The 25,790-nt window shown below is 49.4% G+C and overlaps 1 pseudogene across 1 annotated transcript in view; it reads right to left on the bottom strand.

The window, feature by feature from the left end:
• Positions 1-744: 744 nt before the first annotated feature.
• LOC144093532 (uncharacterized) overlaps positions 745-25,790 on the bottom strand; it is a 62,665-nt pseudogene continuing 37,619 nt past the window's right edge. Inside the window, exons 3-8 of the transcript XR_013306298.1 lie at positions 11,188-11,323; positions 9,761-9,894; positions 7,521-7,722; positions 6,982-7,115; positions 5,821-6,091; positions 745-4,521 (exon numbers count right to left, since the gene is read on the bottom strand). The product of XR_013306298.1 is annotated as an uncharacterized LOC144093532 (transcript). The remainder of the gene's footprint in view (positions 4,522-5,820; positions 6,092-6,981; positions 7,116-7,520; positions 7,723-9,760; positions 9,895-11,187; positions 11,324-25,790) is intronic.

Genomic DNA, 25,790 nt, shown 5'->3' on the forward strand with positions numbered 1-25,790 from the left:
GGTAGAACGCTGATCAACCCGAGACTCGTTCGCTGATGTTATAATGACTCAGTACATAAATGTTCCGGAATCAATCCCCTGCACGAATATGTGTCTGCACAGGTAAAATTGCACGCTAGGATCACACATAACGTTGTTGTGCGCTGCGTTTCCAGCGGCTACATTGTGTGCCAGTACGGTATGATGTTCTGCCTTCGGTTACTGACTTTCATACATGAAGTTCCGTGTTTCGGTGCATAAGCGCACGTTGCTTTTACGATCGCTGTGTCTCGATAAGCACTATGGTCAAGGGTACCGAAAGCTAGGTTATGTAGCTGGCGGTTCTGACTGGACACACGTTCAACATATGACACGCCGGCGACATGCAGTGACAACCGGCGTCTTCAGCGCGTCTTGCCGAAAGGGAAAAGCGGCACCCAATAAACCGAGCGAAACTGTACTAAGGAAAATGGCGAGAATTAGGCCTAGTAGGTTGTTCGTGATGGTTTAACGCGCTTAACTTTTTACAGAACGAGAAGGCACAATAACAACACAGAGCGCGAACTTACAACTGGTTTTAATGGTGGAAACAGGTCTTCTCGTTCTGTGAAGTTAAGCGCGTTGAACCATCATCTACTAGGGAAACATTCGCACTCTGAAAAAGTATACGAATGATCGCAGCCAATGGATGACACTTTCACAATGCGGTTTAGCAACTGTACCCACAAAGTCGTAGAGAAATCAAGCAACACGAAACAAATGACTAGATTGTGGGACATTTTTATTGTGGCAGTTGTTTTTGAAAGCATGTCATGAGTATGGGGTGTCATAATGTTCACACGCGTATTCACAGCCGGTATAACCATATTGGTGAGACTGCAATATAGTTCCGTATATAGACTGCAATATTCCGTACCAACGCAAAAAATGCCTGACGGTTTTGCATTGATAAGCGCGAAATATTGTGAGAAAGCACGCTTTCCTGCAGGTGGACACCACCGCCACGCACTCGTGCCTCAAAGCGCGATTAAGGTGTCCACCGACTCAGTGAGCCAGTCACACCTGCTACTCAGAGGCTTCACGCACACACAGGCGCACATCGCTGAAACCCGGGGAGTGCGGCTGGAAGTGCTTTCGCACCAGAAATCTATAGCCACATTGCTTTCAGTCTACAACTTTGAACTGCGGCTAGTTCGCTATGCATTGGAAGGATCGTACCACAAAGAACACTACTGATAGCCTCCTTCCGGGCTTGTCACTGACTGCACATCGGCCAGAAGCATGCTCGCTCACGGAGATGTATGCTCTCAACTGCACTGTTTTCTGATGGGAAATGTGAAGTGCACCGTCAGCGTGAACTCGGTGTGGAGGGAGCAGTCACCTAAATTAACAGCAGCTGGCTGAGGTAGTCACACGCTCGGCCGACACCTCAACCGCGCCGTGAGAGAAGAGCAAAAGAGGCGCTGCAGCGGAGGATTCAGGATTTAATGCTGACTACCTGGAGGAGCTCAGAGTGCAGTCACATCGCACAACACACCAGCTTATTTCGCAGTTCGGCTCCATCGAAACGCGGCCGCCTCGGCGGGTAGCTCAGTCTGTTGGATGTTGTTTCGGCATACTCCGCTGTGCCTGCGTGCGTAGACTCGATAACGGTGTTTGCGCAGTTCAGATGAGCATTTGCAGAAACTAGGATGTGTGGTAGCATGGAAACGTACTTCTACCACTTACTGCGATACAGTGCTTGCAAATTTTTCCAGGAGTGGTGCACACAGGAACAACCTACTGTGCCTTTCAATCTGCCCATGTGACAGGTGTTCTTCATGCTTGTCATAAATTCTACTTCGTATGCATTTTTTAAGCGAAATTTATTGCCGCAGGGCATCAATAATGGGTGAAGGTGTGATGAAATATGTATTAGTGATTAAATGAATGGAAAAAGGCTAGCTGATTTGATGATGTCCAGTAGGGAACGATGGTACGGTCCCTGCGTCCAGGCAATGTATGAAGCAGGGTTGCTTGGTGAAAGGCCCGCTACCTTCAGGTGCCGGATCCTTGTAACCTTGAGAGCTGGGCAGTCCCACAGTAAGTGATGAATGTCGGTTTCAATGTCCTCGTGTTTGCATATCGGACACCCTGGCCGAGGAAACAAATCTCGGTACTGAGGCCACTTCGTATGCTTCAGTATCTTCGTACAGATGTAGCGGTCATGGTTACGGTTACGAAAGAGGGCCTTTAAAAACACGTAATTACAGAAAAGTACCCTGAATTTCGGAAAACTGAGAGCGCTGTTTTATTTCGTGCGCCTTTCCTGCTGTCATCAGCTTCGTCCCTTGTCGTAGCTGGTTTCACCGCCCCGCGCCTCTAAAACATTTCGAGAGTGTACCTGCATGCACTCGCGGAACGTGACGATTAACTCGCCCTTGCTCAACTGGCCCTGTAGTAGCGCAAGCAGTTGCAGCCAGGGACGCCTATTGACTCCGCTTACGCGAAATACGCCCGCATCTTGCACATCGTTCCGTTTCATCGCTTGAAGGAAACAACCGCAGTAATTACACGCTCATAAGGCAGATCTTTGTGCTAGTAGTTGAAAGTAGGTAATGTAATCGGTCAGTCAAATGGAAACCTTAAATGTGCGCTGAAATTTCGAAGCACTCTACGATTGTTTAGCTTCCTGGCATGAACCATCCTTGTGGTTTAAAGAGTGGCGAACAGGTGGTGATGTGAATGAATCTGCGGCGTAAGTTAGCAAAAACCGATTGGAAGATTGGTGGTTCAAAAACAGATAGGTGATGATGATGATAGTGAATTTTTATGGCGCAAGGGCATCTGCGGCCAAAGAGCGCCATGACACAAGGTACTTTCGATTGCTCAAGGTGGGGTCAAAGACCCTTTCCCAAGCATTTCACCCTGATTAGGCCGAGTACCAGGCCAGGAGAAGCTTGTACCCATTGTATCACCGGTGGGTACCCGGCGGCACTGGGGATCGAATTCCGCAACTCCCGCATGCGCGACGGATGCTCAACCACTAGGCCACCGCTGCGGCAAAAGAAAAGCAAAATAAAACAGAGAGGTGACATGAGGTTAGAAGCATAGGATTGCGAGTGTGCAAACTGATTTATTACACCATTAGAGAAATACAATGAAAACAGCCCAGCAATATGGCAGCTGCCACCACCCCGTTTGAAAGGGGACGCTCCCATCTTCCATCCATCGATTCAGCAGTCACTGAAAGATGCTGAAACCTTACGAACGCAGAAGGAGGAAGTAGCCTCTGTACAAAGATGTCGGCTTCATTTACAACATGCACCGCACTAGAGCAGCGACCTGTGACGTGTTCTTTGAGAAATGAGGGGGTAGAGTAGACAAGCTGAAATTCGTTAGAGGATGAAAGTGCAGTACGGATATACATGTATGTCCCTGCAGCAAGTCTACGAGTGGAGTAGGAAGTTGAAAGGTGGCTGAACTTTGTAGGACGCCCCCCGATCGGGCCAGGCACACCGCATTGTGATGGACGAAAATATCTCCGCAGCGGAGGCGATTGCGAAGGAAAACAGGCTTATTACTGTGGACGAAATCGCAACTGCTCTGAATATCAGTGCCGGTTCAGCACTATGTATTATCGGTGAAGTGCTGCGATTCAAGAAAGTGTCCGCGAGATAGGTGCCTCGTGAATTGACTGCCGAATTGAGAGACCGTCACGTCGATGCCCGTGAGGAGTTGGTGTGCCGTGCAGCACAATGCACTGTTTTTAGCTATTTCGGGGGCTGTAGCACTCCATTTCTCTCGATGCGAGAAGTGCCGTTCAAGTTACGACATCAGCAGCGATTGCAGTTAGGCGCTTAAACGACTGGCTTCAAAAACTACGAGTCAGCAATACCTGCTTCCATTCATTTCATGTTGGCGCATGTTATATTGTATTCGGAAAAAGCATATTACACCTGTTCGCTACTCGTCAGTTCTGTAACTTCGACACACCCCATATTGTACAGCTGTTGCGAACGCCGACAGCAGAATTGACGGATCCTTACAAAAATCTTAGATTGAAAATCTGGGATTGAATGCACTGCATAAAACTTTCTGGATATCGCTACCATAATTCAAAATCCAAGGAGGACACATTACGAGTGTCTGAGCAAGACATATACAGCATCTAGAATACAGCACCAGAATCTTCCGTGTGCAATTCTGTTCCTTTGGATGACTCTGTACACAGTACAACGGGGCTGGAGCGCAGGTGATGTCTTCTGCCGTGGGCAATCTTTCATAGGGCATGCACCCAAGGCACTGAACTGTGTACACCGTGTCTGTGCTGTGGCCCAAAGCGACGTCTCAAATTTCGCGACGCGGCCGCCACGTGACTATGGTCATGGACCGTGCGCTTCATGGATGGAAGGACACATGATGTGTCGACGGCACTGTTGACTTCCCAGTCACAGCTGCTTCACAGTCATCATCGGACGCACGCCACGACGACCGCTATGGTCCAGCCCCGCACAAGCACTACGGCGGAGGTCAGTCGATGTGAGCCACTGCTGTCCGGAACTGCAATGAAAACGGAGAATTGTGATTCCGGCTGGAACTGCAGCCAATAGGGGTTAGGAAATATATGGGTGTGATAAAAGATCGCGCGTGAGATGCGCCTGCTGTTCCACCACTCATGTAATATGTGTCTATAGATCACTGCACTGGATAATGACATCGCATGACACAACTTCTGCAGGTTGATTTCATATTTGCAGGCGATTTTCACGGAACTGAAATATACATGCGTCGTTCTTACTTTACCCTGTGCCTCTGCTTCTGTGCCTGTTTTGCGAATGCGTGTCTGTGCTGTACAGCATGGCGTGGCAGCGGAGACATGGCGACGATGTTAGCCGTTTCAGCCTCCAAACCGCGTCATGTACACATTACTCCGCGTATGCACAGTCGTTCAATGACTTCGCAGTAACAGTAATTATTTAACAAAGTGTGTGTGTGTCGTCATCGAAGCACATGTAGTGTAGCAGAGTACCGCTGGAGGTACGCAGCAAGCAGACGTCGTCGCATGCATGGGTACGCAAATTACCCTGTTATCGTACAGTACATCTGTCACAGCTGTCTGCTGACACCCTCGCGCGCCTACATACACTGCCCCATTTACAACAAAACTCCCGCCAGACGAATGTGAAACGGGAGGTACTTTTAAACCGACAAATTTAGAGGATTCACGTAGCCTTTGCACATGCAGCGTTCTAAAATAAAAAAAAACGATGACATTAGTAAAAGAATGCCGCACAAACCGTCACACTGTTAGCGATCTCGCAAGCTTGAAGTATTCTTCGCGCAACTGCGTTGTCGTATGCCGCAGCTAAATTTCACACATACAGGCCTTGACTCGCGATCTCCTCTTTGTGTCCATATCGTGCTGAGCCAGAAGCAATTCATCACTTTCTTCTCTTCTGTCGCCGCTTCGCTTCGTTAAGGAAGCGTCTGCTAGAAATTTTATTCCAGAAACTCAGTTCGCGCCTGTCTTCTGCGGTTGTTCTTTCCCTTGGCGCTTCTATGCTTGGACGTAGCATTGGAAATGTTTTCACTGGCATTCAAGATTCTCTTCCAGAATCAGTACGTGTTCCATCATATTTTTTCGTTATTCCCCTTGTATTTGTCTATTTCGGCCTTCTTTAATTTTGTTGTTTACCTGCCCAGCTTCAACCCCAACATTGTCTCTAACCCAGCGGCGCTAATCTCAGTGAAAGACATGCGCTCGAGCGTTCGTGCTAAGCGTGCTGCCGGCTTTACACTACCTTATGCCTGTCGATGCGTCCGCTGTTCGCGCATGCGAGTCGATCAATACGGGAGTACCTGTTCCGTACTGTTCAGAGACGTGGAGACCCGACGAACGGTGGCTACTGCCGAGCATGAATCCTTTCCTGGAGTCCCCATCCAGCGCTGCTGAGGATGATGTGGCAGGGAGACCCCTTGTGGCGTTCTGGAATGTGGCCGTGCACTTGATGCGCATCTCGTCGTTGACGAAGTGGCTCGGCCGCACCGTGAACCGGAGGCCCAGCGACGCCACCTGGCGGCCAGACTCCAAACGTTGCGGCGGGTAGTGCACCAGGTACCGGTTGGACACCTGCGTCGTCGCAATGGCACTGTGGCATCGTGCAGTCACGGGAATGTGTCTTCACTTCACCGAACTGCGGTGGATCCTCGCGCTGCAGCGTCCTCGCAAACAGTAGTCACGAAGAAGTTCTGAAACGTTCGTGGGGTTGTGTTCTGCGCGATGCGCTGCCTTCGTTCACATACGCACTGGATTGGCAAGAAAGATCGTATCGAGGCACAGCTGTAGGTCGGGTGTGAGGTCGAAGAACGAAAGAAAGATTTATCTAATTGTGCTTTGAGGACAGTAGAAAGCAAGAGGCAGCCGAGCGAAGCCGCAGAGCTGCGAACGTTCGACAAGAACATATTCATAGATTGCAGTAGGGCGGCTTTTTTTTTTTTCGGCGACACCGGTAACAAGAGGTATGCAGCACGACATGCACGTTTTTACTCGGGGTAGCAACGCTGTCCGAAACCGTGACCAGCGACCTGATTTAAGACTATATTCGGTACGCTGTGCGAACAGTGGTGCTTAGCGATAGAGGGCGGTAAAGGCAACGTAACAGCTGTGCTTATCTTGAAATGCGACAGCTTAATGTGTTACACTTCATGTGCAGGTTTCGTGGGGACCAAGTCTGCTGCAGATATATTCAGCACTGAAGCGGTCTGGGATCGTAATTTCGTTTGGGACGGACGCTCGTAAACTGAACCATATTTCAGACATCCACTCTTCCGAAGCGGGAACACAGCCCACACATCTAGGTCGTTGATGGGCATTACGTAAATTTTGCATGCATGTCAAGTGTAGCCTCCCTTCGGTATTCAGTTGAACTTTCGTACCTGACAGCGCCAAAACAATAACTATAGCTCACTTCCTCGCTTTGGCTAGCCGTACACCGAAAAAAAAAATGGGACGTAGTTTACCTCCTTGTCGTTTAAGTGCCACTGCAGATCGACCCGACGTTTGTGGCGCGCGTAGGTGCAGGTCACGTTCACCAAATCTCCCACGTGGTAGCTCGTCTGGCCACCCGTGATCGATGGCTTGTCGTCGTCTGCACCTGCAACCACACTTACAGTAAGCGCATGTACAGTCTTTGCCAATAGTAACCAGGTTAGACGGTTTGCTCCTCAGTCGTATATTGAGGCTATTACGTCAGCTCTCAAGCTCTAAATCTCTGCATGGTAAAGATAACCTTTGTCCTCATCTTCCAAGAACTTTTTGATCTTTAGGGAGACCGTAAGGGCTCTACTATTCCAATGAGAAGCAAGCCACGCAGCCTGGTTACTTTTGGCAAAGGCTGTACGAGGACGTCCTACGTAGTGCTCCTATATATGCTCCCCCCCCCCCCCCTCCCCGCGACAGCATATACAGGAACACTAGTCCTAAGCGGCTGCAATATTAACCGTCGACATAACTTTAGTTGTGCCTGTACACTTTAGTTCAGGGTTTTGCGGGCACGTACCAGTATTCTTCGCATCTTGCGCTGCTACGATCTCCTCGCTGGAAAGCGAGTATGCCCCGGACACGGTGGCGGTGCACTTCAACTTCATGATGCCGTAGGTGAAGTGGTGAGGCTCGGCCGTGAAGGTCAATCCCAAGGACGAGTGGTACAGCAGAACCTGATCACTGAAGACTGGATACATCCGCTCGTAGTCTGCAGGGACCTGGGAACCAGAGTAACGAAAGCGGAGATAAGGGAGCGTAAATCGCGCGCGTGCTGTCGTAGAAGAGTGTGACCACTGTGAAGGCTCATCTACACAGAGAGGAGTCGCGAAGGGAGCGAAGCCAGCTGGAACTTTCGACCAAGGAGCGGGCCGAGAATGTGGGTCACTTTCCCGAAATGTTTTTGACGGTCCTGGCTGCTAGCGGCAACGACACCGCTGATAGGTTTATCGGCTTGCGGCCTGGTGTCGCAAGACAGGAAAATCGAGCAGCATGCCACCACCTTGCGACTGTCGCTTTCCGGCCAAAACGGTCGCGCAACCTCTGCAGCTGCAGTGCGCAGAACAATAACGCCCGTCCCTCATTATTCTGCGCCTGCGCACTGGCCCGCCGCTATTCCCCTACGTCCCTAACTGATACCGTGCACCCTGTTCTAAACGTCTCCAATGGCTTCTCAAATCGCTCAGAGCTCATCCCGATTGGCATTATCAGGGCATTTTTGGCCAAACAACGTCTATCATTTTTAAATTAAAAAAAAAAGGCTGGTATTCACTTCCTTTCTTATTATGGCGTTCTTACTTACAGCAGACATCTATAGCACTGACTTCACAATATTCCTGCCTGCAAGGCAAAACACGAAGAAGCAGATTTTGATATTGGAAAGTTGGGCTAGTGGGATTTAACTATACATTACTGCGCTAAACAACGAAGCGCCTGTCTTGTCTTCTTCATCGTTTAGCGCTATGATGTACAGATTGTGATATCAGCAAGACTACGAGTGTGCCTCGTAGAGGTAGGCGCTGATGAGTAGCCACGGGCGTTTTTTTTATATAGGTTGTACGGAGAATATGCGTAATATTCTTCAAATGAAGACAGCTGCTAGTGCCAGTAATCATGCGTAGAACCAGCGAACTGCGCAACAGCAAGAAGCGTAAACAGAAAGGAAGTGCGACCGTAATAACCCTGGTGATAGTGATAACAGCTGTGGACATAGCCAGCCATAATACGGGACTTCAGCAGCAACCACATTGTGCATTCTGATAAGGTGGCGGTTTGGGCTTGTTGGTAGTGCATGACGTATAAAATATAAAATAGCGCAACAGCAGACAAGGATATGAAAGAACACACACTAGCGTTCGTGTGTGTTCTTTCATGTCCTTGTCTGCTGTTGCGCTATTTTATACGTTGTGCATTCCGCACTCCGCAAAATTCGAACATAGCCGGAAATAGCGGCAGTTAGAGGGTAGCCGATTTCTTAAGAACTAATGACTGACTACGTAAGCGCGCTTTGGAGGTTCCTCCCCCCCCCCCCCCCTCCCTCCTCCCAGAAACGACGTTGCGGAGTGGTACTTTCGCGTTACCAATGCATAGGTTTTCTGCTACCAGGGTTCCGTGAATGCTCAGGGACGCGAACTGCGTGTGCTGATGTCACTGCCGATAATGTACATATACGCCGGGGGTTATGATAGAGCGTTGTAGACAGCGATATCAGCGTGCAGCCCGGAAGTGCCATGTTTATGAATAACAGCGGTGTGTAGCCCTCTCATCAGAACCTTCGCATTGTGTGCGCATCTAATATCACGTGATTAAATCCGCGGATCGTAACCGACACGTGGCGTACAGGATATGTTCTATGCAGATATGTTCCGGTGTTAACGAAGGGGTGCGAATTGAAGCACAGAGAACTAATTGTGCCATACAAGAACTGAAGACGATTCCTCGGTCTCGAGGCGTGGGCGCCTGGGACGAGTGGTGGAACTACTGCGCGTAGTACGTTCGCGCATAAGCGTTCCGAAGGCGTATGGACGTCCACACAAACACAGTAGGGGGCGCTGAATTCCACACTTGTAGCTTACACCCTCACTACTTTTTACTCAGTCGCACCGTGAGCGCTGCAGTAACTTCAATCTGCGGAAACGTAATCTTCAGTCACTTATGATATCATAGCTTCACACGTATGGACGTTTCCGGACAGGCGCAATCTTCAACGTTGTGACAACTAAGCCGAATCTGACACTGGTATGAATGACTCTTACCAACCTGGTCTCCGTTGATGGACCAGGTCAGCACTGCTGGTGGCTTCGTTGCCGCGGCGTAGCAGGTCACATTCACCAAATCTCCGATTCTGTAGTGGGGCTTCGTTCCCCGTATCTCCGGCCCTTCTTTTGGCAGCACTGCGATGGATGACAGAAGAAGCATTAAACAGACGTCCCCTTTTTGGGAAGGCAATAGAAATACTGCTTCTTACACCACATCTCCAACTTTACAGCGTACAGGTTTGGCAGTATAGACACCACCAGCGCACAAAGAACCTTCTCAAAAAGGGAAGCGATTATTCATTTGATGTCTAACACAGCCGCCTTGAAATGAGCGTTTCAATTGTACTTCTTAGGCAGTAACAGGTGAATGATCATGATAAACTCGCTTACCATTTCGTCTACACAAAAATTCCGTTACTGGGCTCGTGCTTTGTGGGTCGTGGGAATTTAAGAGCTGCTGAGACATTCACAGTGGCGCGCTCCATGACACTATATACAGAGTACACGGCACCAAAGCTTGCCATTCTTGATGAATTTGAACTTTGGTTTGCGGTTGTTCTATACCCTAATGGTCATTCCTCACGGTCGAACGCAAGCACGCACACGCGCTGTTATTATGCGCACCATGCTTCCTGCTGTTACCGAGGTCTGGCTTGCCGGCAAACACGGATGCTGTTGAGCCCGTCTGACACCACCTGCACCTATCGGAGCAGCTTCATTCTCGAGAAAGTACTGATCTTGCACGGATTCATTACCTGTATCTTTAAAAGCTAAACGAAAGCCGTGCAGGAAGTAACCGAGCTTTTCTATTCCGCCCTCGATAACATGATGCGAAATGTTTGTTACAATGCTGGTTGGTTTCTATCGTCAGAGTGGAATTCTGTTGCCTGTTGCTCAAGACTACGCAACTCCACACGCACTTATTCGCTAGCGTGTACAGTCTTCTTCAGAAATATACAGCCCACGTGTAGCGCGGCACACATGCGTGAGTACGAGAATTCCTCGCACATTAATGGGTTTGGTGCGCTGGTGGTGTAAGATTGCATGTCGTCACACCATGACACAGAAGCAAAGACGACAAGCTCTATAATTTTAACAATGGCTGTACACTGCATTACACGCGGCTATCCCCCGTTATTTGCATGCGTGTATTAAGCCTTGCTATTGCTCGTGCAGAATGAACAGACGAAACGTTCCTATTGTTCCTCACAGTAGGCGGCTCATTCACCCCAGTAGACGTTCGGTCTGTCACTTGCCGTACAAAGGTAAAAACAGCGCTAAATTTGACAAAAACCGCTCAGAAAGACTGACAGGACAGTCAGGACGGGCGGTGTCCTGTCCGTCTTTTGTGTCAAATTTAGCGCTGTTTTCACCTTTGTTAAACAGTGTTCCACCAACTAGCCCAGCAAGAGGTACTGTTAAACTTACCGTACACCTTGAGCTCTTTCTCAGATCGCACTGTCTGGAAGGAGGGCGCGTCGGCTGACACCTCGCATGCGTACTGGCCCTCCGACCTCAGGTCCGTCTTCTTCAGGTACAGGTTGCCCACCGAGCTCCGGCTTGCCTGCGTGCATCCGAGGAACGGTGCTGATGCAACTGCTGGACGGCGTACAGGTACAAAAGAACGACGGGCTTACAGTAAACCGAAGACGAGTAGATGCCCATTCTGGTCAATTCATTCTTACAGTTGTCTCAACGCTTCCAACACCGCAGGCTGCATAAGCTTACTCTAAGGAAGACTTTTATTTTTAACGCTAGAATGAATTTTTGGCGCTATTTGGTCAATATTGTCGGTCGAGTTTTCGAGCAGATGTATGTTGCATACGGTTGAAATATACACCACATCCATCAGCAAATACGCGAGGTCTTCTCGCACATGTATACCGGCAATAGCTGCGTAGTTGGTTGTGCTTGAACTGTGACGCAGTCTCGGGACTAGAAGCACCGGGCGTCATTTGCTCCTCTCGCACTCTTGCAGTAAGCAGGAGTGCACTGGATCGCTCTCTCAGTTCGCAGGCTGAAGAATATCGGTGCTAAAAGACCTACCAGGTAGCGTAGCTGTCGCAACAGATTCCTGAATGTGGCTGCACTCCGCATTGCTGTTGCGCTGTCGCAAGGCATACAAAGAGCACTAATTATTTTGAGGTGTTTTCACAGATCGGCACCCTCAGAGCGTGGAACCTAGTGTCGTTAGCGGTCACCCGTAATTTTTTCGCGTGATGTGTGCACTCGATGTCTCAAATTGTCCGTGCACTACATATACCGGCACTGTATCGGGAATGATGCACGTGCCATGCACTATTAGCTGCCGCACTTTCCACGCCGCAATAAGAAGTTTCCAGAATTTACCGCGTTATTCGCAAGTACTGCGGAGCAGCGCGCGACTGTCACCATATCGCAGCTATTGATTAGCGAGTACATAGCCGCGTGCAAGAACCTGCATGATATTCACGTTTGCGGGACCCATTCGAGTCCTTCGTTCACATTGATGACGAATGGTATGGGTTCGCTTTTTATAAGTGCGCGCGGCGTCGCAGTGAGCGGACGTAGTTAGACATTAGGGAGATTTCCCTGCGTCCTGTTAACAACATTCTTAATCGTCTCTGTATGCAACGATTGTGAGAGCGAACGTGATGAACAGTTCTCCGTGTCCGAGTCTGCGGCGTTTTTCTAGTCTATGATGTGTTTCATCACTTGGGCATGCTCTGCCAGGGCGTTGCAGGGCACGCGGCTTTTGATGATATCGCTCGTTTGCTCATTCCTATCAAGTTTCCTGACCAGCCAATGTTTGACGCATCACAGTCTCTGCAAGGGCCCTACTATGCTACTCCCTGGTAACGTGGGCGTTTAAGACGGTCTTTTGCATGACAAAGCAGTTGTGTGAGCTTGATGTACGGCAATGCTCACGTCCAAAGCTAGCAATTCTGGACAAACGCATTTTTGAGCTGGAAATCGTTTATGAACGCAATTTTTTCATACAATTCAAGATTTCACGATAACATTTAATATATCCGCATATCGCCCGACGGCCGTCTTGTAGTTTTTTTCTATTCACGTGTTTGCTATCGTCAAAAGCGTTCCCCGTTGGTTTTCTATGGCAGTCTTAACTGCGCGATGCTATTGCTGCGAACACTTTAAATGATTTTACTACATATAAGAATAATTAAGAATAATAATATAAGAATTACCTTCAATATTTTCATAACAGTGTCTTGCAACAACAACAACAACAACGACGACGACGACGACAACAACAACAATACTACTACTACTACTACTACTACTACTACTACTACTAATAATAATAATAATAATAATAATAATAATAATAATAATAATAATAATAATAATAATAATAATAATAATAATTGGTTTTGGGGAAAGGAAATGGAGCAGTATCTGTCTCATATATCGGCGGACACCTGAACCGCGCCGTAAGGGGAGGGATAAAGGAGCGAGTGAAAGAAAGGAAGAAAGAGGTGCCGTAGTGGAGGGCTCCGGAATAATTTAGACTACCTGAGGATCTGTAACGTGCACCGACATCGTACAGCACACGGGCGCCTTAGCGTTTTGCCTCCATAAAAACGCAGCCGCCGCGGTTGGGTTCGAACCCGGGAACTCCGGATCAGTAGCCGAGCGCTCTAACCACTGAACTACCGCGGCGGGTCTCTTACATACAATTCTCCAATTTTCAATTTTTTTTTTGCCCGAGAAAGCTGAACTTGGTATTCAGAGGAAATCTGCGCGAGAGCCTCGCTTGTTCCCTGGGCGCAAAGAACACTTGCGCCCTCGTGCTGTTTGAGGAACCGGGGCTGTGCAGGTTGCAGAGAGTGATGTTCTGGGGGCTGTCATGGGTACACATTGCATGCGAGGTCAACGCGAACTTTCTTCACCTTTAAGAGCGCATTACGGGGCTGGGACACAAACAGGACCCTAGAATAATACGACGAACCGTTTATGACGAACGGGATGAGCAGAGTTAAAATTCCAGTACTTCCACGCGTGTGTAAGCCTGTGGTGAACGGTAGCGGCATGCCGAACGTTAGCCCAGAAAGCGATAACGTGAAGAGAAGCGATCCTTGCAGCGATTTCCTTTTCCATTGTAAACTGGACTGCGGGTTTAAATGAAATCAGATTGTCCATAAACGGTCCTTGCGGTGAAGTACACTGCAGAAATTGTGCGCATACGAGTACTGTTGAAACAGCTTAGGACGAGTGCAGAACTACTAAAGAGCGATGTTCGCACTGATTACGACACCGACGCACCCACTGTTGTGCCGAAGACTGCGCGCTACGAAAGAACAGCTTTTAAAAAGGCTACAAACAGTCTACAAACAAACAGCTACGCTTCCCGCTGCCTTGGAGCACTCGACCACTGCAGCAGCCTCTACAACGCTGCACCGTACTGCGCTGCGCTATTCTTTCGTCGTGCTGTTTTTTCCCTGCGCTCTTCTGTCGACGTGCTGTTCTGTCGCTGTGCCGTTTTGTCCGGCGTGCTGTTTTTCCCTGTGCTGTTTTGTCGCCATGCTGTTTTTTCCTTGTGTTATTTTGTCGCTGCGCCGTTTTTTTCCTGTGCTGTTTTGTCGCTGTGCTGTTTTGTGTGCGCTGTTTTGTCGCATGCTGTTTTGTCGTGTGCTGTCCTTTCGTGTCCCCGGAAGCCTGCCTTGTAGTTTTTCGCAGTAAATATGGGCCAGTTTCAATCACAGGGATGCGACAGTTCGCAGGTTCAATGGCTGAGGGGGGCCTCGATTCTGGCAGTCTTAATGCTATACGTGGCATAATAGGGTTCTCGCCGCAGATTCAGTCCTCACCGTTCGACCACGTTCCTACGTGGCACTGGCGGTAATACAGGACCTACTACGTCCGCCGGTATGGACGAGTGTGGCGCTGGTGAACACACTCAAGGTTCCGTTGCACTGCACATAACTACCTCCGAAAGCACAAGATTGGACAGCCGCCGCCGTAGCTCAGTTGGTAGAGGACCGGACGCGAAAATCAGAGGTCGTGGGTTGGGATCCCACCGACGGCATGTGATTACGTTTTATTCTGCTTTCTAATGAATTATCTTTACAATAATTACCCTATTAATCTCCCATTGATAGACACCATAAATTAAAGGAAAATACAAAATACCTCCCCTATACTCCTTGGATTCGGAGACTGTTCGCTTCCATCATCTATACCGCTACGGAGGTATACATAAGGAAGTCACGGGATCGTAATGTCCAGTTAGTGGCTGTCACTACCCTCGCCTACGCCACGCGGCGAGCATAACGATTAGAGAAGAGCGGATTTCCGAAGCACGTGGCATTTGCGGCCAGCTACGCTGACAGTGCGACGAGCGCAGACAAAGGACCGTCCACAGAGGCGTACTGACGATCTGTGCGCTTTCACTTCCCGCGCGGCGGACAATGCTTGCGAGTGCTGCTTTTGGCTCCCCTTGATCGTCTTCCGCAGAGACGGAGAGTGGCGAGGTGTGAGCTTTGGACCCGTGCCCTCTGGGGGGCAGGGGGGGGGGGGGGGGGGGGGGGAACAAAAGGAAGGCTGCGCCAACGATCCGAGCGCGCCGAGCCGCATCTCGCTGGAGCACCTCCCGAGCGAGCGCCTGATGAGCGCCGCAGTCGCTCGCCTCGGCCAGTCGTCACGAGCCTGCCGTGGCAAGCGGGCAACGCATGAGCCTACTAATGATGCACGTGTTTCACGCTCACAGCGTCATAGCGACGAGATGCCGTTCGTTTCTTCTCTTCGTGGCTGTCGCCGTTTTCATGTTTTTTGATGACTGGCTTACGGTGCTTCATAACAGCAGTACTATGCAGTGCACGGAATGTACGAAGCTTTGCGCGGACTTCCGTACCGGTAGTTCCGCAGAAATGGAAAGTTCAGACACGAGTGCATGCTGGGACAGGACGAAGTATATCTTCCCGTTTTTCGCCACTCGCGCGAAGAGCCACTTCCTATTACTCTGTGCTCATGCGCCGTGGCGAACGCCTTCTGTCAGTATAAGGCAGTTTTCATTAGACGATAACTGTGTTGTTGTTTTTTAAATTTGCGCAAGTATAGCTGTGGCGAAAGACCGCTAAGAACGCGCCGAATGGTAAACTGAAGTCTTCAATTCGCGATATATTAGTGAATCAGCCATGCGCCTAGTTTAGTTATTCTGTTCATCGGAGTACTGTGAAGCGTGCGATACAGGAACGTGTGTAATAGGAGTAAATGGATGACGTAACGAGCCGCCCTGTTCATGTATGGTCCTCAGGGTCCGACACAACAGGCTTCTACGTCAGAGCTATCATGCTAAAGTACAGCGTGTCATGTACAACTGCGCTGACGCGAGCGTTGGCTTCTCCGCTGTCTTAATTTTGTTTGAGGCCCTAGCGACCATGTTACCGTGACGTTGTGAAGCGTTAACGTTACTGTAACTACATGCATGCTATGCAATAGTTGACGCAAGCATGTGGGATAAAGTAATCAATCCTTCCACTCACGCCGCACGTGACAATACGCTTGTAGAGTGAGCGGAAAGCAGTACAGTGAAATGAGCTTCATTTCGGCGTAAGTTCGAGGTTCAGAACAGAACAGGGACAGGCAGCAAAGATGCTGTCCACACGTGAGTGCGCCCTGTCTTCCGCTTTCCGCAGTTTTTGCAAAGTATACTGCCTTATTTAATGCTTTTTATGACCGAATTTGGGAAGGCTAGCGCGTCCAAAGCTTCGAAACATTCTGCCATTCCTTGAACCTAAAAGCCAGCAAAGCAGTCACCGTAGCACCTACTAGGCGCACGTTAATCGGAGTACCATAGCCTTGAATGACATTCATTGCTTTGCGATGACGTCAGTGAATTACCGGTTATCATATGGTGTGCTGGCAGCAGGTAGGAGCTACGCCAAAGCTTCCTTGATACGGGTAATTGTGTAAGAGCCCTTGAACGCTACCTCGTAACACATCGGCTACAGAGCAGGATGCGTTACAGTGGCGTGACCACAGACAATCCTTAGTGCTGCTAGGCTACCGCATTGGTTTGCGTTGTCAAGGATGAATGAATTCAAATGAGTGCCCTGAATTCACCTTCTTCCCCCTACACAGCGTACATAACGTATTCTTGTACACCACCACGTATATCCTACGTCCGAGTAGTCGTACTTCACTGTCGTTGCATGGCAATGGTGAAACGCTAACATATGCACGTTGTAGTGATTACCGGCGAAGTGCAGCGCTGTACACTTATTCGCGCAAAAAGTAACTGTGTTATTTGTACCCACCGCAATCCTCCCGTTCATGCTCGGAATATCTGAGTGCAGGCTGCACCCCGCCCACAGACATTTGAAGATTCTCGCATATTTTTCGCGACGCTCCCAGCACTGCTCAATTCTGTCCACGCGCCTTTCAAACAGCTAGGACACAGAAAGAGCCGCGTGTGTTGATGTTTCACGGACAAGAAGAAAAACGCCCCTGGCGCAATGCAGAGAAAGGCAGGGAGAGCGGAAGGAGCAGTCGAAAACGTCGGCAGCACAAAAGGAGAGCCTGGAGATTAAGCCGGAAGTCGCTCAGAAACCCGCCCCTCAATGACCCCTCTTCTGCAGCCGACGTTTTTGAAACAACGCTAGGCGATGCAGGACACAAAAGAGGTCGACAAGCCATTCAAAACGTGACTCCTTGGGGTTTGCGGCCGAACGAAAGACAGTGGGCACTAGACACGCGACAATAAAGAAGTGCAGGGCTATCTCCATAAACCCCGGCGTGCGGACTTCTGTGCACGGCCGTACTGTTTTCGGTTTCGAGGCCAGATATGAGCTGCACGACTTCAAAATTCGTTGTTTTGACGCCCTCTGGTCGGGGGCCCTACAGTAGGTACGCGCAGAATATGTGATGAGGAGAGGAGGACGGCCTTCTTGCCCAGCACTCTGTGTGCTCTGTCTTGTCGGAGCATATATACACGTTGTTACCACGAAGTTTGAAATGTAAAAGCAGGCTCACTCACCATAGAAATGAACTGAAACAACAGAAGGGAAATTTTTGTACGGAAGGGCTGAGATCTCTAAAGCATGCGAAGCAATTCACGTCCTTGTCTACATATGGTGCATGTTTTGGGAAACAGCGGGCCTGGAGATGTGCAGAGAAAGACACAAGGCAATTCGCTCGACACTCCACGCATGTCGCAACGAGCGCTTCTGTAAGAACGCAAGCCCGCGAATTCTCCTCATAAATGAACAGCATTCGATTGTGATGCATCTGGGAATGCGGATGCCGCTCCTACATCCGTCTCTGTGGCACGGACACGAAGGAAGCACATAATTCATGTCGGCCTTTATGTCATAGGCATAGACTGGTTCTAGTGCACTACAGTACCGAAGCGTTGGTACACATCCCCCACCGTGCTAACGAAAAAAAAAAAGTGCTTGAAAGAAGTATTCAGGACTGCAGTCTTAACGCCAAGTCCTGGTTTTGCTACCTTCTCGAAACGTCACTGCAGTCATCACTCGTGGGCGCTGTACTTGTACTGAGTATACTGCGGTCGTGATGGCAAGCATCAACGCGATGAGGTAATTGCTATTGCGTTTAAATGTGCGTTCTACTGTTCTACTGGCTCATTAGAGAACGTATTAGCGTTGGAAGACGCAAAACCGCATGAACGTAACAGCCCCACCCGCACCCAGCTGCACATATCGCAACAAAACTGTCGCTGAGTGGACGCGTCTGAATGCATTTTCGGGTTTCGTACTAGCCGGGCACTCCCCTTTAGTCCATGTAGCCTTTGGACATGGAATCATGGGACACCGAGATGCTGTTACCGCTGGGGTAGCCGCTGCTCTGCAGAACTTCTTTGCCATACCGGTCGCGTAAACCGATCTCGCAAATGGCACCGTCCTGTGATAGCATAGCCTACAGACACCAGCCGCAGGAAGCACGCGGGAAGATAACCACTGTCCGCCAATGCCGATTTCGAAATCGTAGTGACGATGGATGCGAGCATGTAATCCTGGAACTGCGATCGCAGACCGGATGCGTCCGGATAATCGCAGTGTTTATGCAATATGTTAATGACGAGGATGTAATAATTGCAGTATAGTACGACGTAAGTTGTCTTCTGTGCGTGTATCTGCACCGGGGTATTCGCGTAGCTGAGGGGACACGAAGGAACAGCACAGCGAGGCAACGGAGTAGGTGAACGCCGCTGCAGGAGGAGTGTACAGGCCGCTCCAATTTAAATGGGATAACCAGTTTCCACAAGTAAAAAACAAAAAACAACACATTTCTTCGCTATTTTTTTGACGAAGAAGAAAAATAGTTAAAATTAACTGTTAATCAGTTAGTTAACTGTGCTTGCAGCACGTAATCTCCGAGTGATCGTTGGTTGAATGCTCAAACTTTATTCCCTGCACAAGCGCGTGTTACGCACGTATGACGAGAAATTACTACTGTGGCTGCCCTTCCATGTTTGGCCATTCGTCCTATGACAAGAACAATATACTGCTGACTACAACACTTGTGACAGCCTGTACAGAATTCCTTGTGTAAATGAAAGGCGCAATATATATCGGGAGTATACATCCTGGTCCTTTGCTTCGGTTTGGACAAAGCAAACTGAAGCACGTTTGTTTTCACGAACTCCATTTTGTGCGCGCATGCCTTAACTTTCGCCCTGGAGCCAGCGGCACTTGTCTCTACACCTAAAATTTTACTCGTGAAATTTTTATCTGCGATAGTACAAGCGGCGGATAGACTCGTGCTCTTGAAGCTGGAGATGTTTCCTAGTGAGCGTGTACACACTTCCCGCACTTGCCGAAGGTATTCCCGTTACATGTACGTACCCTAACAATAGTAGCAGTAATTGTATTTGACCCTAGGCAGCCACAGCTGTTTACTATGAAAATCGTACTGTATCAGGTCTAAGGAACATCCAGGTTTTAGTGGGCTGCCGAGGCTATTCAAGAGGTTTGCTTTGATTAGACGTCACGGTGATTACAGTAGAGCACAGAACAGCATGGCGTTAAAAGTGTGCGCGCTTGTATAGGACCAGGGTAGCACGAACAAAACCTCAAGCTTTAACGAATAACTACAGGAAATGTGGCTGGCTTTCGCAGACTTTATACGATTACGCTTCAATCTCCTTACACGTCAGCGTTATCCGCGTATAGACGGCAGTGAGCGGTAATTCGTGATCTGCGTGCGACAATAATAACAAGGACTGCAAATATCATATATTTGTACGGCGCCTGTGAAAAGAATTTTCGCATATTACAGCTACGAGTATACTGCTGACTTATACAGCTGTGTGGCGGCTATTTCCATCACTGAGATGAATGTGGGAAGATGGACCACAAATCCAATACGCATAGAGTTCAGTTCGAAGTAGGCGGGGGAGGGGGGGGGGGGGGTGTGGTAGATGGAGCGAGTGAAGTTGAGAATATGCGACACATGGAAATGAACTTCTGCGGACAAGCACAGCTACAGGGGCGTCTAGTTTGTGCTACGTCTGCAAGTATCGGCGCATTGTATTTACGCGGTATTTGATTAGAGAACACACAGCATCCTCAAGCGCCTTGTTTACTGCGCAATTTACCCTTCGTGGGGCAAAGAACACCGCAGTCCAGTAAGACGGACGACCGCTTCTCCAAGAGGCTACGGTGTCGTATGAAAACCGCGGCCGCAAGTACTGGACGACGTAAGGAAGAGCTTTCCTTTATAGCACGGGAAGTGCTGCTGCTGGGAAAACAAGAGCCGCAAGCGAGTGCGGTACCACTGTTCACGGCACGTGTAACCATGGCAGCTTCATTTGCACCCCACCAGAGTGCCGGCCTCGCAAGCAACGAATAAACTGCGAGACGATCGTTTTGGGATTCGTACTTCTTCCCCACCCTTCGGCGACACTTCTTGCTTCATGTCTGGTTCGTGAAATGTTATGCAGTGTGACGGTAACTCCGTCGCTACTCCCCACTAACCAGATACGTCACGAATCTCAGAGTAGCCACCCTGATGGTTGTAGCGCCGTTCACAGTGACAGCGAAATACTTCGAGCTTCACAACCCACTGGCCACGAAACCGCATAGCTTCTTGCCGAATAAATGTTAACCTAGTGCATGCGTTGCCTTCCGACTGTGTACTAATAAGCACACTCAAGAACTACTTTGGTATGGGCTAGTTGGTTCACAGATGTAGTTGATGTCAGGATATCAGGCGCCTGTCCTGCTGTGCTCTTGTGCCTCTCTTGTCCTTGTTCCTTTCGCGCCGTCCTGACATCAACAACTAATAAATGGGCATGTCATTAGAAAGGAAGGCAGGAGTAGGCATTAAAAAGTTCATGACTTCGCATTCAAGGCACGTAAGTAGTAATACGCCCCCTTCGTAATTTTTCTCTGTCGTTAAGGAAGTGGTTCCGCAAAGGCAGCAGCTGTATTTCGATGGGACTGCAGACATCACGTGAATGAAACTGTACCAGTGGGTTGAAGTTATCAAAGCAACGGGGTAACAAAGTGAGGCGCTTCATAAAATATGCAACGGCAGTGCTAGAACACCTTCAATCTGAACACCACAGTGTATAGCTCTTGGCGCAGCGGCATTGTGACGGCGAAATTTGAAGACTGAAGCACGGAAGTTACCCGCCGCGGTGGCTCAGTGGTTAAGGCGCTCGGCTACTGATCCGGAGCTCCCGGGTTCGAACCCGACCGCGGCGGCTGCGTTCTTATCGAGGCAAAACGCTAAGGCGCCCGTGTGCTGTGCAATGTCAGTGCACGTTAAAGATCTCCAGGTGGTCAAAATTAATCCGGAGCCCTCCACTACGGGCACCTCTTTCTTCGTTTCTTCTTTCACTTCCTCCTTTATTCCTTCCCTTACGGCGCGGTTAAGGTGTCCACCGATATATGAGACAGATACTGCGCCATTTCCTTTCCCCAAAAACCAATTAATATTATTATTAGCACGGAAGTTCCCACTGTAGTCGAACCCGGATGTATCCAGAACACCAAGGGGATAGCGAAACATTTTAATATAAAGATAGTTTGAAGTATGTAAAATATGTGACACAGCAGCCAGAACACAATGCACACACGCTAGCGGCGAGCCGCCCGCCGATGTGATGACAGCGCACGTCTCACTAGGGGTTACCCAGCCGAACTTTATTCGCATCGAATCCGCAGCGGACGGTGTTTCGAAGCAAAGCGCCGTCTATGCTAAGATGTTACAAGTGCACTACAAATGAAGCCTTAAAATCAACTGCAGCTGGTTTCCGCATCACCTTCGTCAGCGAAGCACACCAGCGATGACCGCCGATAAGCGATAAGTTCGCTTCACCGCAAGATAGCGATTTCGCGTGAGAAATGGGTTAAAGGACCCCTCATGCACACCCGACGTTCACTTCGTGAAGTTGTTACCGCCAGCAGGTGCCGAAGGTCACGCAGCCGACTCATCTCCGCGCGCGAAATGTTATCGAAGAACGCCGTTTGGAAAAGCGCCACTTACAGGGTCGCGGCACGGAGTTCGATAGACGGCGTGGAGTTCAATATAAAACGCGGCTTTCCTATACTTTAAACATCGGTTTTAAAGACCGTAAGTGTGTGTTCGATATACTCAGTAATTCGTAATATCCGGCCTCGACTGTTGCATCATGCATCTGCATTTAGCAGCGTCATGCGTATATTGCGTTGAACTGGCATATTCAGCGATCTGAGACGATCCGGACCACGCTTCGTCCGGAATAATATTAATAATAATAAATTAATAATTGTTTTTAGGGACACAGAAATGGCGCAGTATCTGTCTCATATATCGTTGGACACCTGAACCGCGCCGTAAGGGAAGGGATAAGAGAGGGAGTGAGAGAAGAAAGGTAAAGAGAGGTGCCGTAGTGGAGGGCTCCGCAATAATTTCGACCACCTGGGGATCTTTAACGTGCACTGACATCGCACAGCACACGGGCGCCTTATCGTTTTGCCTCCATAAAAACGCAACCGCCGTGGTCGGGTTCGAACCCGGAAACTCCGGATCAGTAGCCGAGCGCCTTAACCATTGAGCCACCGCGGCGGGTTCCGGAATGTGCCCCAACGGATCTTCTTCACAGAGCCTCTCCTTTCGTCGGCATGCTCCATTCTTATACATCTATTTCTTAACTGCCTGCAGATGCAGTACGTCGGCATTCCCCAAGCCTTCCTACTGCCATTGATGACGTAGTTCGGAAGCAGAGCACGTTGCGAGCTGTATCGGCGAACCAGGAGAGATCCCGCCGTATGACACCAGCCTGAAGAGGGACGGTTACTGAAACGCAGTGGCAAAGTGTGAGCAGAAATTTTCCACTATTTTTGGCATTATTCCACACTTCTACACAGGCAGTTTCAAGCTACTTTACTGCCTACACACCTCTTCGCCAACATTTCGATAGATGTGCCCGCTTATTCGGCGTCCGACTGCTGATGCCAAAGGTGCGTTTCTACATCATTTTGATGGCAGCTGCGTCCTGCTGTTTTCGCGCAAAACAGCCTCTTACATGCACCGCCGTGATTAACGCCGATCCTGCGAGCCGTAACCAGCAATCGCAAAGGCTGCAGAGCGGTGATATGCTGATATCAGCATGTTTCGTTGAGCCGTGATGTGATAGTGAGCACACCACTTCGTACTTACACGTGCACCGTGCACCTCATCACTGTTGTCGCCACTTTTATGCACGCCCCAGTCAAGCCGCTCCGGTAGCCGAGTATATTAAGGAAAAAAAAAAAGCTCCGGTAGCCGGGAGGGTAACGTGCCGAGCTCGCACACGCAAAGACAGTGGTTTGAATCCCGGTGCCTGCTTAGTTAACGCTTCGATTCAGAGTGAAGCGGGGACCGGGGCTCCGACCCTGGTCGCTCCGGGTCACTTAGGACCCGACTGTACGTACGTCGGCTATCGGAGTGTGGAGTACAAGGCGACGTGCTTGTGCCTTTTAGGCACATTATCTCCCCTCACTGTCCCCCTGGTGTTCAGTTGGCGGATTCCCGTCACTGACGTCCTTGTTAAGGTCCAGGCCTGATGTCCTCCACGTCATGACCCACACTGTTCACAGCGCGCGTAACCGCCTATACCCATGATCTTCCCACATTGAAATTAAATTAATGTCTGAAGACGATGAAACGCGAGGATAAGCGGTCACACAGGCTGTGAAGACTGCGGATCGGTCCCCTCTTCGTCGCTTTCTCGAGAGGGAGTGAATTTCATTACCGCAAGCACGAACCTGCATGTTCCGGTGCGCCTTGTCTTCCGAACTGGCGATTGAAGAGCTGGCTCGTACTCCTTATACATGACCGTCAGCGATTTTCTGCAGCGTACCGTATTTTACGCCTCCAATCTCCGTACACCGCTTCTTTTTTATTACTTTAACCCACCGGTATACGGGCTTAACTTCCGTTTCTGTGAAAGTTATGTAGCCAAAAGTACAATCACGCGTGTAATACGGGCAGGCGAGAGCTCACAATGAGGAGGACGTATTGTACGCCTTCGTTCTCAGCACAAAGACATTACTCGTTTCACTCCCATTCCCTTACAATCACCGGAGTGTGACTGCAGGGACGCTAGTGTGGCGTCTACCTACTTCTAAGATGCGATAAATTTCCAGACGATTTTTTTTACCCCCACAACGAATGCATAGGTTTTGCAGCGAAACGCAAACATTTGCAGATAGTTTTAATGGTGAATAATAATAATAATTGGTTTTTTGGGGAAAGGAAATGGCGCAGTATCTGTCTCATATATCTTTGGACACCTGAACCGCGCCGTAAGGCAAGGGATATAGGAGGGAGTGAAAGAAGAAAGGAAGAGAGAGGTGCCGTAGTGGAGGGCTCCGGAATAATTTCGACCACCTCGAGATCTTTGACGTGCACTGACATCGCACAGCACACGGGCGCCTTAGCGTTTTTCCTCCATAAAAACGCAGCCGCCGCGGTCGGGTTCGAACCCGGGTACTCCGGATCAGTAATTTAATGGTGCTCAATTTCTTGTTTTCGAACGAAACATGCCTGCGGATGTCTGTAGTTTGCGCACGTGGGCGGATAAACGCTACACGAAGCATTACACACGTGCGCAGATAAACGCTACACGAAGCATTACACTAACGCACGAAGGCTCCCGTTCCGTGTCCCGGTACGCTGACGCCACGGCTCTTCAAGAAAATCAATTTGCCCAGCTTATCGAGATTATCAATATGTTGCAGTCGTTCAGAAGGAGGGTCGGACAGTTTTTTCGGTCACAAAAAGCACACGTTGCCTCCTAGCCTAATCCAAAGGGGCGAAGTCTTGCACAAAAGGCACCGTTGTATAACTGCACCGTAATCCTCCAATTCCCTGTCAGGTTTTCTCGAGAAAACACACATACATGCGACCATCGGCACATTTGTGCACGCTGTCCCGCAGCCAGGAATGTATACACTCGCTATAGGCCGCACAGCAGCCCGTTACCTAAATAGATGCGAGCGTAAATCGAATACCACACGACGTAAGGGAGTTTTCCTTGTGCTCTCACGCGCTACGGCGAAAACGTCTTTGGCTGCCTTATTGTGTATTCTTACAATGGCTGCGGTATGCTCAGTGAACACCGATTTATCTGTTCTCCCATGTTCTCACACTCAGGTACGGAGCTCCGGTGAAAAATTTCTGCGACTGCATCTTGTTGACAGTAGTGTTGGGCACAACAGCGGTGACCTGACTTCAACGGCGAAGCGCAGCGTGCTAGGGAAATCAGGCTGACACAAACGACCCCAAGTTCCCTGCACTGCGGTGTGCGATCTTGTGGCAGCGTCCATTATGGCAAATGGGCTAAGACGAATGCTCAACGCAAGGTACGCGTATTATCCGTTCCAATCTCTCCGAGATAGTTTGTATCCGCTAGCCGAGGGAATAAAGATTGACTATGTAAACGGGAGTCACTGGCGTCATTATGCACGAGTGGTTCATTTACTTTTCTTATGAGCACCAGGATGTTCCTGTTTAACATGTTGTAGGCACCCAAAATAATTACTAAAGTACTACGCTCAGGGTTTAGGTTTTGGCTATGAGACCAATACTTCACGTGT

Source organism: Amblyomma americanum, chromosome 6 (assembly GCF_052857255.1).
Source record: "Amblyomma americanum isolate KBUSLIRL-KWMA chromosome 6, ASM5285725v1, whole genome shotgun sequence".
Lineage (NCBI taxonomy): Eukaryota > Metazoa > Arthropoda > Arachnida > Ixodida > Ixodidae > Amblyomma > Amblyomma americanum.